Genomic DNA, 13,450 nt, shown 5'->3' with positions numbered 1-13,450 from the left:
GGGGACTGAAGAAAGAAAATTCAAGAACATGTCAGGCGAAGAGTTTGCTTCATCAGAGAAGTCTTTGCTTTCATCCCTTGTCGCTGACCAGAAAACCTTGTTGGAAAACGGACTCACAGCTGTGAGCCAGTGACAACGTGTGGGGGCAGGGTGCCCAGAGGCCACCGGAAGTGGATGGCGGGATGCTTTATTTGGATGACTAAGGGCAAGACACACAGGCCTATAATATGGAGAGGAGCAGTGTCTGCAGGCTGACCTCCCAGATGGATGGTTTGCAGAGGTGGGATTGCCTGCAGAAGCAATCTGCTTTCTCTGCCACAAGTAGTAGTCCCACCTGTGCTGCCCACACCCCTGAAATGGGCCCGTGACTTAGCATCACGGAGCAGACAAGTCATCTGGCACCATGTCCTGTGGACACAAGGGGAGACCGAGGTCCAGGAAAGGGATAAAACTCCTTCAAGGTCACAGGTGCCTTGACTTTCCATCCAAGAATCCCCCAACACAAACACACACACACACACACACACACACACACTCAAACTCACAACACAATACTTAGCTATTTTATTGTGGCAATTTTCCATGTTGTTTAATGATCACTTCCTGATGAACCAGAGCTCCTTACCAAGAAAATTTAGTGTATGTGTGTGTTTGTTTTGTGTCCAGCATGAGTCAGAACTGTGTAAGTGTTTACTTTTGTTCTAGTAATAATAGAGTCCGATCCTGATGGAGTGCAGACCCAGGGCTGGACACTGTCTTGAAAGTGTCCCTGGTTCACTCACTTCATTGGAACAGCAAGGCCATGAGGTCGGGGCGGGGGTGGGGGAGGAGCCAGCAGAGTTCTTAACAAATGTTTCTGGCCAGAGGTGGGTCCAGGTTTTGTAGGGTCTGAAGCTTGTGCGATCTGGGGGTCCTTTTAAAGAAAAGGAATACAGAGTTACTGATATAAAATGAGGGGCAGGGTCCTGGAAGGCGCCCAAGGAAGAAGCCTTATGGTAAACCTGCGTGGGGTTCCCTTTTCCTCCAGGGCACAGGTTAGGGTTACACGTTCCTGCCCTGTGACATTAGCCAGGCCACGTGACTTGTATTGGCCAGTGGGATGTGGATAAACTTCATGCACGTCACTTCCAGGAGGAAGTTTTGATAATCGGTGTGTGAGTCCTGGCTTTCCTCCGCGATCTTGACTTTCACGTCCGTGGACGGATGATGTGGGTGTGTGCTCACACGGATCCTCCTTTGCCCTGGGACTGTGAGTCATTACAGTGATCAGAGCAGCCCCTCTCTGCCTCCTGCCCCATGTCAACCCGCAGTAAACACAGAGTGCGAGTGGGAAATAAGCTCTTGGTATGTTAAATCTTGAAGATTTTTGAGGTTTTTTTTTTAATTGAAGTATAGTTGATTTACAAAGTTGTGTTAGTTTCAGATGTACAGCAAAGTGATTCAGATTCTTTTCCATCATAGGTTATTACAAGATATTGAATAGAGTTCCCTGTGCTATACAATAAGTTCTTGTTTATTTATTTTATACATAGTAGTGTATATCTGTTTGGATATATATATTTTTTTAACCAGAGCAAACCTCGCTTAACCTAACTGATGTATATAGGCTATTATTGCTCCCATTTTCCAGATGACAAATCGAAGCATAGAAAGGCTTAGTCACTTGCTCAAGGTCACACAGCTAATCAGTGGTGGAGCTGGGGTCAGTGTCTCAGTTTCCCAGTGACACCAGGGAAGGGTGGGGTCTTTCCTAAACTGGAGATATTTGTCCCACGAACCCAGAAGCTGCTACTCAGATCCAGCTGATGGTTGTAAAAGAGGAATGTGAGCCAATCATTGCCAGGTCTTCCGAGTTTTTAAAGGAGAGGCCATAAATCTAGAGTTTTCATGTGAAATCCCAATGATTATACTTAGGCAACTGATTGAAGTTATTTTCCTTTTTTGAACGTGGCTAGGCCATGACATCAGTGAGCTTGATTTGGTTCACTGGTTGGGACCATATAGCATCCAATTTCTCGTTAAAATAACAAAACAAAAGACAAGAAGCAACAGAAAATTCAGGTCAGGAAGAGGTTTGCCTAAGTGACAGAGTCAGGGTTAAAACCTGGACAGAGATGGACAGACAACGGGGTGGGTGGGAAGAGATGAGGAAAAGGCTTCGAGGTGCTGGTAGGACTGGGCACACGGGGTTGCAGGCATCTGTCCAGTGTCCAGAGAGGAGAGGTCTCATGCAGTAAGATGACCCGGGTTGGGGGTTTCTCCTGGAAGTAAAGAGAGTCGCATACATTTTCAAGGACTCAATCACATAGAAAGTGTTTGTTACGGTTATTCAGATTTTTCTATGAAGCCACCATCCTCACACCCAAATACCCCTCGAGGAAACACTCATGGTTCTGTGCGATGCATAGACTGTGACTGTGAGCCTGTGGGATTGAGCAGGATGTGGCTGAGTGTCATTGAGCCAAAGAGAGAAGGGGCTTCCTGGAAACCGGAGATCTACTTGGACCTAAAGGTCCTTCAGAAATCCCTGATGAGGCCAAGGTATTTCCATCTGCCCGTCTCTTCTTCCGCTGTTTGTCTGTGGACTCAGCACGTTCTCGGGGAGTAAAACAATGAGTAGTTAAGAAGGTCAGGTCCACGTGACTCTCAACACTAAGGCTCTGACAGGCAAAGTCATGGTCAGATGAAACTAGTGTGGGTCCAGAACATCTGAGCTCGTGCATTAACCCACAGGTTCCCAAAGCACAGAGGGGAACGTGAGATGCTGTAAGAATAAATGGGACATCTGTGGAAATAGAACCTTGTGGACAAAAAACATTTGGAAAACTGACTTACACAATGCAATAAGGCCCTTTGCGGGACTTCTCAGAACTTTAATAGGCCATGAGCACTGAGCATCTCCAGGAAGGCAAAATAAAAGGACACAAGTGAACTTATTTACAAAACAGAGACAGACTCACAGACACAGAGAACAAGTTTATGGTTACCAGGGGGTAAAGGGAGTAGGGAGGGATAAACCAGGAGTCTGACATTTGTAGATACACACTTACTATATATAAAACAGGCAGACAACAAGGTCCTACTGTACAGCACAGGGAACTATGTCTAATATCTTTTAATAGCCTATAATGAAAAAGAATATAAAAAAGAATGCATATATGTATAACTGAATCACTATGCTGTACATCAGAAACTAACACAACATTGTAAATTGACTGTACTTAAAAAAAAAAAAGAGGGCAACATGGGACCCTGCTTGGCCATGGAATCCTCCCCCACCCCCGAATCTCTTGGGAAAGAATGTGGCAGAGAACATTCTTTGAAACTTGCAAGCTAATTTTTATTTCGTGGCTTCTCTCCTCACCTCTCAATAGCCTGGCCTCTTTCTTTCCAGGTTTCTTTGAGAATTGCAGTTTTCTCTTTTCAGGAAATGGGTCATTTCTACTTATCCATTAGTTTCAGCAAGTAGGTGGGGCAGTGGAGACTGGGGGGAGGTCAGAGTGTTGCTGTCACTGTTGGCCACATGTCCTGGGGATCTCTGGGGTGGCGCGGGGATTACCCCTGTTCTCCAAGGAGTGACTTTCACAGTTGGAATGTCCAGCCCAGGGGAGACAGACACTTTAAGGCAAAGGGACAAAGCACTTGGGAGGTAGCAGGACTCTGGAGGAAACACCCCCTCTGCCTGGGGACACGTACTGCGGGAGGAGGAAAAGGAAGAGGAGGAGGAGAGAGAAACCCCTGAGTGGCTGACCCAAAGGGGCCCCTTTTATGGCCTTCCTGTTTATGGCTGAGAAGTAAACAGCCTGGGAGCCAGGTCGTCTCCGACAGCAGCTGGGGCACCGGCTTGGGCTGGCTGGGAACCCTCTCTTTCTGGGTGGCAATAGGCGGGGCATCTGCCAGTCACGGGAGTCTCAGGGGGCACTTTTTTTTTTTTACCAGCATCTTGGGGCATTTTTCCTTCAGCTCACACCATCTGCCTCCCCGACATCACTGGTCTGCCTTTCTTTCAGGGGACAGCTGGGAATCTGTGTGTGCAGGCTCGGGTGCAGATCCCTAAGCTGGGACACTTCGCAGCTGTGTGGCTTCAGGCGAGCCCTGCACCTCTCTGAGCCTCCTTTGTAGGGGTGAGTAGGAGGAATCTGGGAGGATGTGCAGACTGTTGTCCCTGCGAATAGCACTTACACTTTGCCTGGCATGTGGTACCCGTCAATGCGGGTTTGCCTCTGTGATGATTTCAACTGCCCTCCTGACTAAGACCCCAGAGCCTGAGTGGGGGTGGGGTGGGGGGGCTAAGAGCTGGGGAGGGGTCAGGGGTCTACCTCTGAGAGGTTCCCTGGCCTCCACCCAAGGTAGCAGCTCTCTCTCCGGATTGGAACCCGCAGCCCTTTGCCTCCGGAGAAAGGCAGGCTGTGATGGATGACGCGACGGTGTTTCACCTGAGATGACGAACACGGCGCCGGGGGCAGCAGGAGAATCGATAAACTATAATTATCAAGAACGATGTCTGTGGGAGGTGTGGAGTCCTGCCATCAGAAAGAGACGGAGGAGGGGCCGGCAGAGGAGACGGCGAGAGCAAGACACACATGCACATCCTGACAGATGTGGAAAAAGTGTGCCCTGGGGGAGGCAAGCGCTCGGAGAGAGAACCAGGGGTGTGCGTGGGGTGTGTGGTGTGCACGCCCCCCCCCCACCCGGTCCAGTCCTTGCCGGCGGACCTGGCAGCAGGGGCAAGAGCCAGGGCTTCCACCTGTCTTACACAGTACTCGGCTCTTGCAATCCTCCACATCCTCTCCTACATCAGGACTTTGTTTATTACTGTATTATTTTATTACTTTCAGCAGTGGGAGAGGTAATTAGGTTTATTTATTTTTTTTTTAATGGAGGTACTGGGGGTTGAACCCAGGACCTTGCGCATGCTAAGCAGGTGCTCTACCCCTTGAGCTATACCCTCCCCCTCAGAACTTGGAATCACTAGTAAGACCATAAGAGCCCACACAACAAATCCTGTGTAGCACAGGGCACTATGTTCAATATCTTGTAATAACCTATAATGGGAAAGAATCTGAAAATGAATACGCGCATATATGTGCAGCTTTGCTGTGCATCTGAAACTACCACAACATGGGAAATCAACTACCCATCAGTTTGAAAAAAAGAATGTAAGAGCCTAAATAAATTGGGAGCTCGAGATTGGCAGATACTTACTACTACATATAAAATAGATTTTTATTCTTATAACAAGTTTCTACTGTAGAGCACAGGGAGCTATATGCAGTACCTTATAGTAGCCTCTAATGAAAAAGAATATGGAAAGGAATACATGTACGTGTATGTATGACTGAAACATGCTGTACGCCAGGAATTGACAACACTTTGTGAACTGACTGTACTTCAATAAAAATAAATAAATGATAAATAATAAGTAAATACTATAACAACAACAACAAAAGAATATAAGAGCCTAAATATAATATCCATAAAGAATACCGGATTAACTCTTTGATGCAAAGGTGAACTTTTCCAATGTCCACTTACAAGATCAAATCTATTCATTTGGTTCGGCTGAGATAAGACGACACTGTGGATTGCACTGTACGGGGTTAGAAACACTACTTCGACATCACCAGGGTCTTCATCGTCCCCGAATTCACCGCTGCCTCCTGGGCCCACCGCTCAGTGCAGTTTTGGTTCCGACGTTTTTGGAATCGATGTGTGATGCTGGCAGCAGGAGTTGATGCTGAGCCTGGTGTACCCCGGTGGCTGCTGGGGGCTCTGCTATATTCTCACTTACCTGATATCTTTTAAAGCCTTCATGAAAGGTTGCCTTTTCTGATCCCCAACACTTCAAGGCCTCAGCCCCCACAAAGGATGACTCAGTCTGTGTGTTTCCTAGGTCCCCTTTGATCTGGTAACCTTTACAAGCACACAAGTGGCAGCGCTGAGGTCCTTTGGGGTGGACGTGTCTCCTGGGTGTATTAGGGAAACTCTCTTAGGAGGAATGCTTTTGTGATACTCAAATAGGCTGAGTCCCTCTCCTCCTCCTTTTTTAAGGATAATATATATTTTTTCAAACAAACACACAGGCAAACACACTTGTTTTACTTTGGGCTTATGGTGTGCCTGGCACCGGCCTAAGTCCTTTATGCATATTATCTCAGTCTCCTAATCCCAATGGCACCAACAGGAACTAGTTCTTCCCTCATCTGCGGGGAGAGGTGCTGGCCGGAGGCCTCACCTCCCTCTCAGAGCTCACGGGTGGCCGGGCTCATCGGATACCCAGGCCGGCCCTCAGCATTGTACTGTGAAGCCCAGGGTCATTATCGCCTTTCCCGGTGTAGAAACTGAGGCCCGGACAGGGTAACGCCACAGGCCTCATGGCTGCCTAGAGCAGTAACCAGATGAGGTGAGATGAAGTCCCCTGAGCTCTCAGAGACATGAAGAGAAAACAAAGGACACACAGTAACCCCCACCCTGCATTAGGGGTCTCCAAGATAGGCCCCTACACCCCCTGCCTCCTTCCCACCACCCACCACCTCAAAGGATGCACACACCCACTTCTCCAGCTCTCAGGGGCTCTTTTTAGGAGCAGGTCAGCCTCCTGGCCTTTGGCTGGGGACTCACGCAGCTGGCCAAGCTCCCAGGAGGCCGGGCTTCTCCGAATTCTGTCTTTTCAATCTAGGGGGCAACATCCAGAAAGGTCTGTCTGGTTTGTGTGCACCCACTTGGCCGGGTCAATGAGAGATGAGCCTGCGTTTGGGGTTTGGCATGGCCCGTTTTACACACAGATGGGCAGATGTACCCAAACCTCTAACGCGTGCAGGAGAGAGACAGGCACCTGCACAGCCAAGGGGTGCGGGTTTCTTGCTCTAATCACTGAGCACAGCCTCTGCCTTTGGGGAGGGAGGCTGTGATATCTACTTTGTTTCTTTCTTTTCTTTCTGTTGTTTCAAATTGACACGGTGACCTCGGGCAAAGTGCAGCAGGGAGCTTCCTTTTATTCTTATCTTTTTGTTTTGTTTTGTGTCCGTTTAAACTATGTACCACTGTTGGAGAGTTTAATTTGGATACAATGAGCCAGATACCAGAAACATAAATTATCTTCAAGACTCTGGACTTGGAGAATTTGTAGGATTCTTCCTCATTCGAAACCCAATGCAATTTTTCCTTTGGTAACTTATTCTCTTACCTCGATAAGATATCACAGAGAAAGGATAGTTTAAAAAAAGAAGCGGGGTGTGTGTGTGTGTGTGTGTGTGTGTGTGTTTGTGTGTGTGTGTTGTGTTTTCCACTCCGATGAAAAGAAAAAGGGAAACAGAATGATAATCTGTTAAGAAACAGGGTTCCTGCTTGGTAAACACTGCTCTGTGGGTTACTTAAATGTAAGGTTACTTACAACCAGGGATCAGTTTCTTGTTTCTTCACCTTCAAACCCAAATCATGCTCACTCTTCAAAGACACTCAGAACTACAAAAAAAAAAAAAAAAAAAAAACCCAAAACCTTAAAATATATGAAGGATTTGATATGTGGAATCTAAAAAAAAATAAAAATAAAAAAATAAGGACACAAATGAAGTAATTATTTATAACTTAGATAACTGATTTCTTGAATATGTGTGAGCACATTTGACTGTCCTTTATGATTGGATTACCGCATTCTGTGGATTCTAATTTTGTGGTTGGCTTTATTCCTTTGATAACTATGTAAGTTTAAAAAGCTAAAGCTCTAATCTGTTCTTAGAAATAATGATCAGTATACATATGCAAACTAAAAAAAAAAGTGCAATATGTTATATATATGTATTTACATCCCATATGATGTATATTTGCATCAAGCTGTAATAATTCTACCTAATAAAACTGAAAAAGGAAAAAAATATGAAGGATTTGAAGCAGATATTCTTTAAACTGCAGAAAATTTTAGTTGCATGAAGTAGAGTAAAATTTTCTGCAAATTCAGTTGGTTTTTGTTTTCTCAGGGGAGAAAAGGCGATGGGTGTCACCCCAAGCAGAGGAATCGTTTTAATTGGATGTTTTCTTACTTGCTGTGGATGCGTGGAGAAGTCTCGAAGCTCTGGAAGAATGAGAATGTTCAGAAAAGACAATGCAAGTCATTACTTCTCCCTACATTTTTTTCCCACCTAGATTTTGTCTTTTCTTCCTGGGTAGCTCCCACCCCAGCACGTTAGACCTTGTCCCCCTACATCCCCTCCCCGCTTCCCACATCCCCCCACTCCCCCCGCTCCCCCAAATCCCTGCTGCCCCTGTGGAGCAAGGCCAGATGCCCACTGGCTTGGACTCCCACACGTGGTTTGTGGGGGAAGATTAGGGAGGGACAGAAGGTTGGGGGAGCCGAGCAGTTTCCACAAACAGAACTGGGGGCCAGAGGCCACCATGCTGAGGGGACAATAAGCCTTAAAGGTACCAGCTGCTTCTTCCTTTTTCTGATACGTAGTTCAACATCCCAAAACCCAAAAAGTCTCTCACTTGGGATACTTTATGAAATGGTATATAAATGATGCTGACCGCTGCTGTGAGTCTTTAAGCATTTAAAGGCCTTGCTGTCTTTAAAAAAAAAATACCTATAAATGAATTTGATGTAAGCCCCTTGCGGAGGGAGGCGGGAAAGACACGGCAGGGAGTACACTGTAGCCAGTTTCCTGTTTGGGTTAGATTGCTTCTTTTTCTCCCTTTCTCACCCCATCACACTCTCTTTTCCACACGTAGTAAATGTGTGCATTAGAAGGACTTTGCTTTCTACTTTGGATTTCTTCCTCTCACCGTCAAGGTTTTGAATCTCTATTCGGGTGCTGAGTGATCTAGGTTTGCGCACACACAGGGACACGGGCGTGCGTTTCTCGCCGGCTGATCCTTGTCTCCTGTGTGGCTTCCCCGAATGACCCTGCTGTGCTCTGTCCCCCTTGAAGCTGACACAAACTAAAGATTCCGAGCCCTTCCCAAGTCCCCAAACTGTCTCCATGCCCACACAGCCTGGGTTTCCGGCCGTTGTCTCTTTATTAGCATGGACCAGACGCCTTGCTTTGCGGGCTGATTTATGGTTGCAGGAGGGGAAACTCCAGAGAGGGTGTAAAATACAGTGTCCCACGCTTGGGCCTGAGCTTATGTGTTATCGGTGATTGCAAGCGTTTTATAACCCCGGTGCCAAATCGAAATCAAGGTGATTTGCGCATCCATCTCCCGGATAAAATCAGGGCAGGCTCTATTGTGGTTTGACCTTCGTGGTGCCTTTGGCGGGTCTGACTTGTCTAAGTCCCTTGGACAATTACCCAGGGACAGTTGGAAAATGCAGTGATAATGACCAGAGCTGGGATTACCAGCTGTATCAAAAGGCTTAACTGCTCACGCCAGAGTCTCCTGAGCGCCAGAGAAAAAGCCCTAAGAAGAGGTTTGCATCGTCTCTAAGGAACGCATGCCACACTGGCAGGGAGGGGGAGCTCCGAGGGGCTGTTCTCCTATGCATTTAGACTACACCCCTGAACTCCATAACAAATCGAGGATGCAAAACTTTGAACCTTACAAAAAGCCGGCTGATAACTGGGCCTCAGAAAGCCGGTGCAGGCCCTCCTGGCCTTGTTGATAAATTCCAAGAGCTCAGCCGGCTGTGGGCCAGAGAAGTAATTAAGCTTCTAAAATGAATGGAAGAGCGGGAATAGGGCTGAAATCAGCAGTATCTGTCCTTCCACCACCAGAAGTGGCTTCTTCTTGTTGACTTTCATAGAAAATGGCTTGAGGCTGCCTGAAAAATCAGACCTTCTCTCTCAGTAAAGTTCAAACCTCAACCCCAAATTCTGAAGGATGCACTCACGGGAGCCTAGCAGGGTTGAAGATCTTTTGAACAGCTTTGTGAAAATTGTAGATTTTTAGAACCTGAAGGCTCTTTAGTGATGGTCAGAGGGTGTATTTAGGAGAAATATTTGTAAGTCAGGGTTTTATGCCTCTAATCTGAGATTCTCAACTTATATTTAGCCCAAACTTCTTTTTAAAGTAATTCCATCTCTTTTGATTCTGTACCCTTTCATAGACCAGGGGAGGAAGTTCAGATGGCTCTTCAAATGGTACAGCCTGTTTTACAAATCCCTTTAAGATATGCTAATGTCTATGGGCTGATTATTAAGATAAATACCTTGTGTTGGAAACCGGAGTTAATTATAATATATATAATTAGTTGTTGGTCAGCCTAGAAGTTATAATTTATTGTTCCCTAATTTGCATTTATTATCAAAGATATTTAATTTAAAGGAATTACAAAAAATAGGCTGATTTGAGTGGTTATGGAGATGGTGGGCATTTAGCAGACTTCAAAACTCTTTTTTTTTTTTTTTTAACTTTTCTAAACCCATTATATACAATTTCAGGAAATAACACACCAACATTAGGACATGAGTTGTGCTGGTTGATTAAAAAAAATTAGAAAGCCATTTTCGTAAGAAACGATGCAGTTTTCTCTTCCAGACCTTCATTTTTGGAACCCTAGGTGAGCTTGCATGATAAGAGGGTCCAAATCCAAGTAGAATTACGGAGCTTGTGTGATGAGGATGTCTTTTGTGTCAATGTTGGTGGGAGGCGGAGGAAGATAAAGTAAAATATTAGATGCTTTTCCTTTCAGATTGCAATTTTTTCTGGACAGTGAAAAGGAGACCAGTCATTTGCTACAGATAAAGCTTTTGTTTAAAGGAAGATTCTTAACGCCTTTTCATAAACTATGTTTCTGTAAAGCTCCACCGGCCTTTCAAACATACTGTTTCTTCCTTCCTTCATCTGATTCCTGCTCTGTCCAGACTCTGAACTCCGTCTGCCACACAGGAGCAAATTTCTGGTATCCTTTCATCTCAGAGTTAGTCTGTGTTGAATCGGGTCTCCTTGGCACAGAAGGCAGCCCTCATCCTTCTCTCCTCCTAAGAACCCTGTTTTTAATCAATGCAGCCCCAGTCTGACTTGGCACTGAGTTGTTCGGAGATCTGTCCGCAGGGGCAGCGACACCACGGGGATGCCAGAATTTTCCTTCCTGATTGCTTCTCGGCCTTTTGGCTAAGATCAAGTGTAGAATTTTCCTTCCTGAGAGGAAGAGATCGTCCATCCCAGGGTGATGTCATTAAGAACGTACCTTTCCAGTTTGTTTGTGTCTTCTGCTCCAGATCATCCCTGAGCCACGTGGACATTGCTTTTGAACTTGCTGAATGCCAACATCAGAAAGCTGCTCTCTCATGTCCCGTTCCTTAGAGGTCAGAGATGAAGCTGTTTGATTTCATGGCTCTCATAAGTAAGAGTGAAGCACGGTCAGGTTGGCTGTGACTTGAATTATTCTTCCTGTGGATAGAAATTCTGTTCTCTTACTGAAGGGGAGGTTGGAGATGAGGATGGTGGACACCTCCTTCAAGGACAAGACCTCAAACCACCCTGGTGGGTCCCCAGGGGAGCAGCTTTTGGGGTGATGGTAAAATCAGAGTCCTGAACCACATGCAGCATCATAGGACACTCCCTGGTCATTTCTGCAAAGGGCCCCCTGGCTTCCCCTCTGCTCGGGAAGCCCTGGTGTGCAGCAGTGTACCAAGGATGGGGTAGGTGCAACCAGGGGGTGCACTGACTGCAGAGAATTTAAAAACCACCGCCAGCTAAGAGTGGTCTCCATTTTGTTATCATCGTAAGCGGGCAATGCTATCGTCAGTGAGGAAAGTACTGGCGTGCTGGCACAGAGAGTGCTTCAGTCATACCCGTCTCAGCTCTGTGTGTGTGGGGGGGTTCATGCCAGGGCCTGGTCTAGAGTCCATTCCAGGTCAGGAGACCCTGTCTCCAGCTACTGAGAGTGTTGGCTGCCAATGGCTCAGAGCTGCCACCTTCCCTGGAGAGTTATGCCCACCCTTCCCCGAGCAGCCCATGGCTCGTAAACAGCTGACCCTCTCAGGGGAGAGAGCCTTAAGGGACAGTTCACCATGCAGCATCCCTACCTCCACTGGCCACGCTTAGACCTGCCTCTAGACCACAGCCTTGCTGAGTGGCTTTCCTTTCTCTCTCCTGCTTCTTTCCCCATCTCTAAGCCCTCCCTCAATAGATCTCATACATTCAGATCCCTGTCTCAAACTGGGCTTCTGGGAACCTTCCCAGAGTCATCTGACTTCCAGGCAGGAATGCTCTGCATGGCCAGGAAACCTGGCCTCTGATTTCCCAGGTCCACCTGCAATCCCAAAGGGTCCATATGTCTAATTTCTTCCTCATCGCCTACAGAGGCCAGATGTGCTCCCAGTACAACTTTGCACTTTTCAAGGGCATTCAATGTCATCCGTGGGTCTGCAGAATAACAGAACCCTGTGTTCCCCCGAGGATGTTAGAATTCTTTTCTCAAGGGCTCTGTATGAAGGCTATAACTAGCCTCTGGGAGGCAGGACAACATGAGTTTTGTAGCCTGACAGACCTAGGTTTCCTCCAGATTGCCATTTACTTTCTGTGCAATACCAGGCAAGAGAATAAGCCCAATGCCACCCTCACCAAGCTGGCGAAAAGCAGAGCCAGCATGGGACCCAGGAGCCCCATTCCAGGGTCCTTGCTTTTAGCCACAATCCTGACTAAAGGGTGAAATAGATCCCGTGCTTAGCACAGTCCCTGGCTGCTCATAACATGATAGCAATGAAGATGACCATCCCGTTGATGAGATGATGATGAAGAAGATGATGATGATGACAGCAGCAAGGCTGAGAGAACAAGATTGGCACATCTATACAACAGAATGCAGTAGACCAGCCAACAACCCATGGATTCTTCCCTGGCTCCTCCTGTTGAGAAAAAACAAAACAAAACAAAAAAACTTGGGGTCCTGGAATGAGCACTAGTCTTGGATTCAGGAGACTCTGGAGTTTGATACAGACTTTGGGTTGGGTACCAACTTTGGGTGAATTCTATAAAATGGGCAGGAATGTCAGAATTAACTGAAAAGAGATCTTGGGTACAAGTGCTTAGCACCGTACCTGGCGTGGTAGTTGCCCAGAAGATGTCTGGTGGTTAAAAGAAGACCATGCCCTGGGAGAGGATTTAAGGGCGACTCTGGAGTGAAGCAGTGCAGGGCAGCTCTCCCTCTTACTGAGCACCTCTGGGGAGTAGGTCAAGGTAGGTCAACTCACAAGAATGACTGGGGCCCCACTGGACGTGGCTGTGTTGGATCTTGTGACAAGGACTTACTGTTCCCTTGACTTCACAGTAGCAACTCCTCTGCACTCCAGGGTCCTCTGCTATTTCCAGGTCCTATTTTCACACATTTGGCTTCATTCTGAAAGTAAGCTCCCCCATGCAAATAAATGCTCAGGAGGGCTAAGATTTCAGTCTGTGTTATACAGCGTTGCATTCCCAGTGCCTAGCATATTACTTAGGATATACTCAACATTCAGTAAATATTGTTGAGAAAAATCAACCTTACCAAGAGCCAGGACTGAAAGCACCAAGG

The 13,450-nt window shown here is 46.7% G+C and overlaps 1 non-coding gene across 1 annotated transcript; it reads left to right on the top strand.

Annotated features, from left to right (window-relative positions):
- Positions 1-11,026: 11,026 nt before the first annotated feature.
- On the top strand, positions 11,027-11,221 carry LOC116155033 (U2 spliceosomal RNA). Its single transcript, XR_004139065.1, has one exon. It is a non-coding gene; the product is annotated as a U2 spliceosomal RNA (small nuclear RNA).
- Positions 11,222-13,450: the final 2,229 nt, after the last annotated feature.

The sequence above is a fragment of the Camelus dromedarius genome, chromosome 9 (assembly GCF_036321535.1).
Source record: "Camelus dromedarius isolate mCamDro1 chromosome 9, mCamDro1.pat, whole genome shotgun sequence".
Lineage (NCBI taxonomy): Eukaryota > Metazoa > Chordata > Mammalia > Artiodactyla > Camelidae > Camelus > Camelus dromedarius.
The sequence above is the reverse complement of the archived record's forward strand: the minus strand, read 5'-3'. Positions and strand labels throughout refer to the sequence as shown.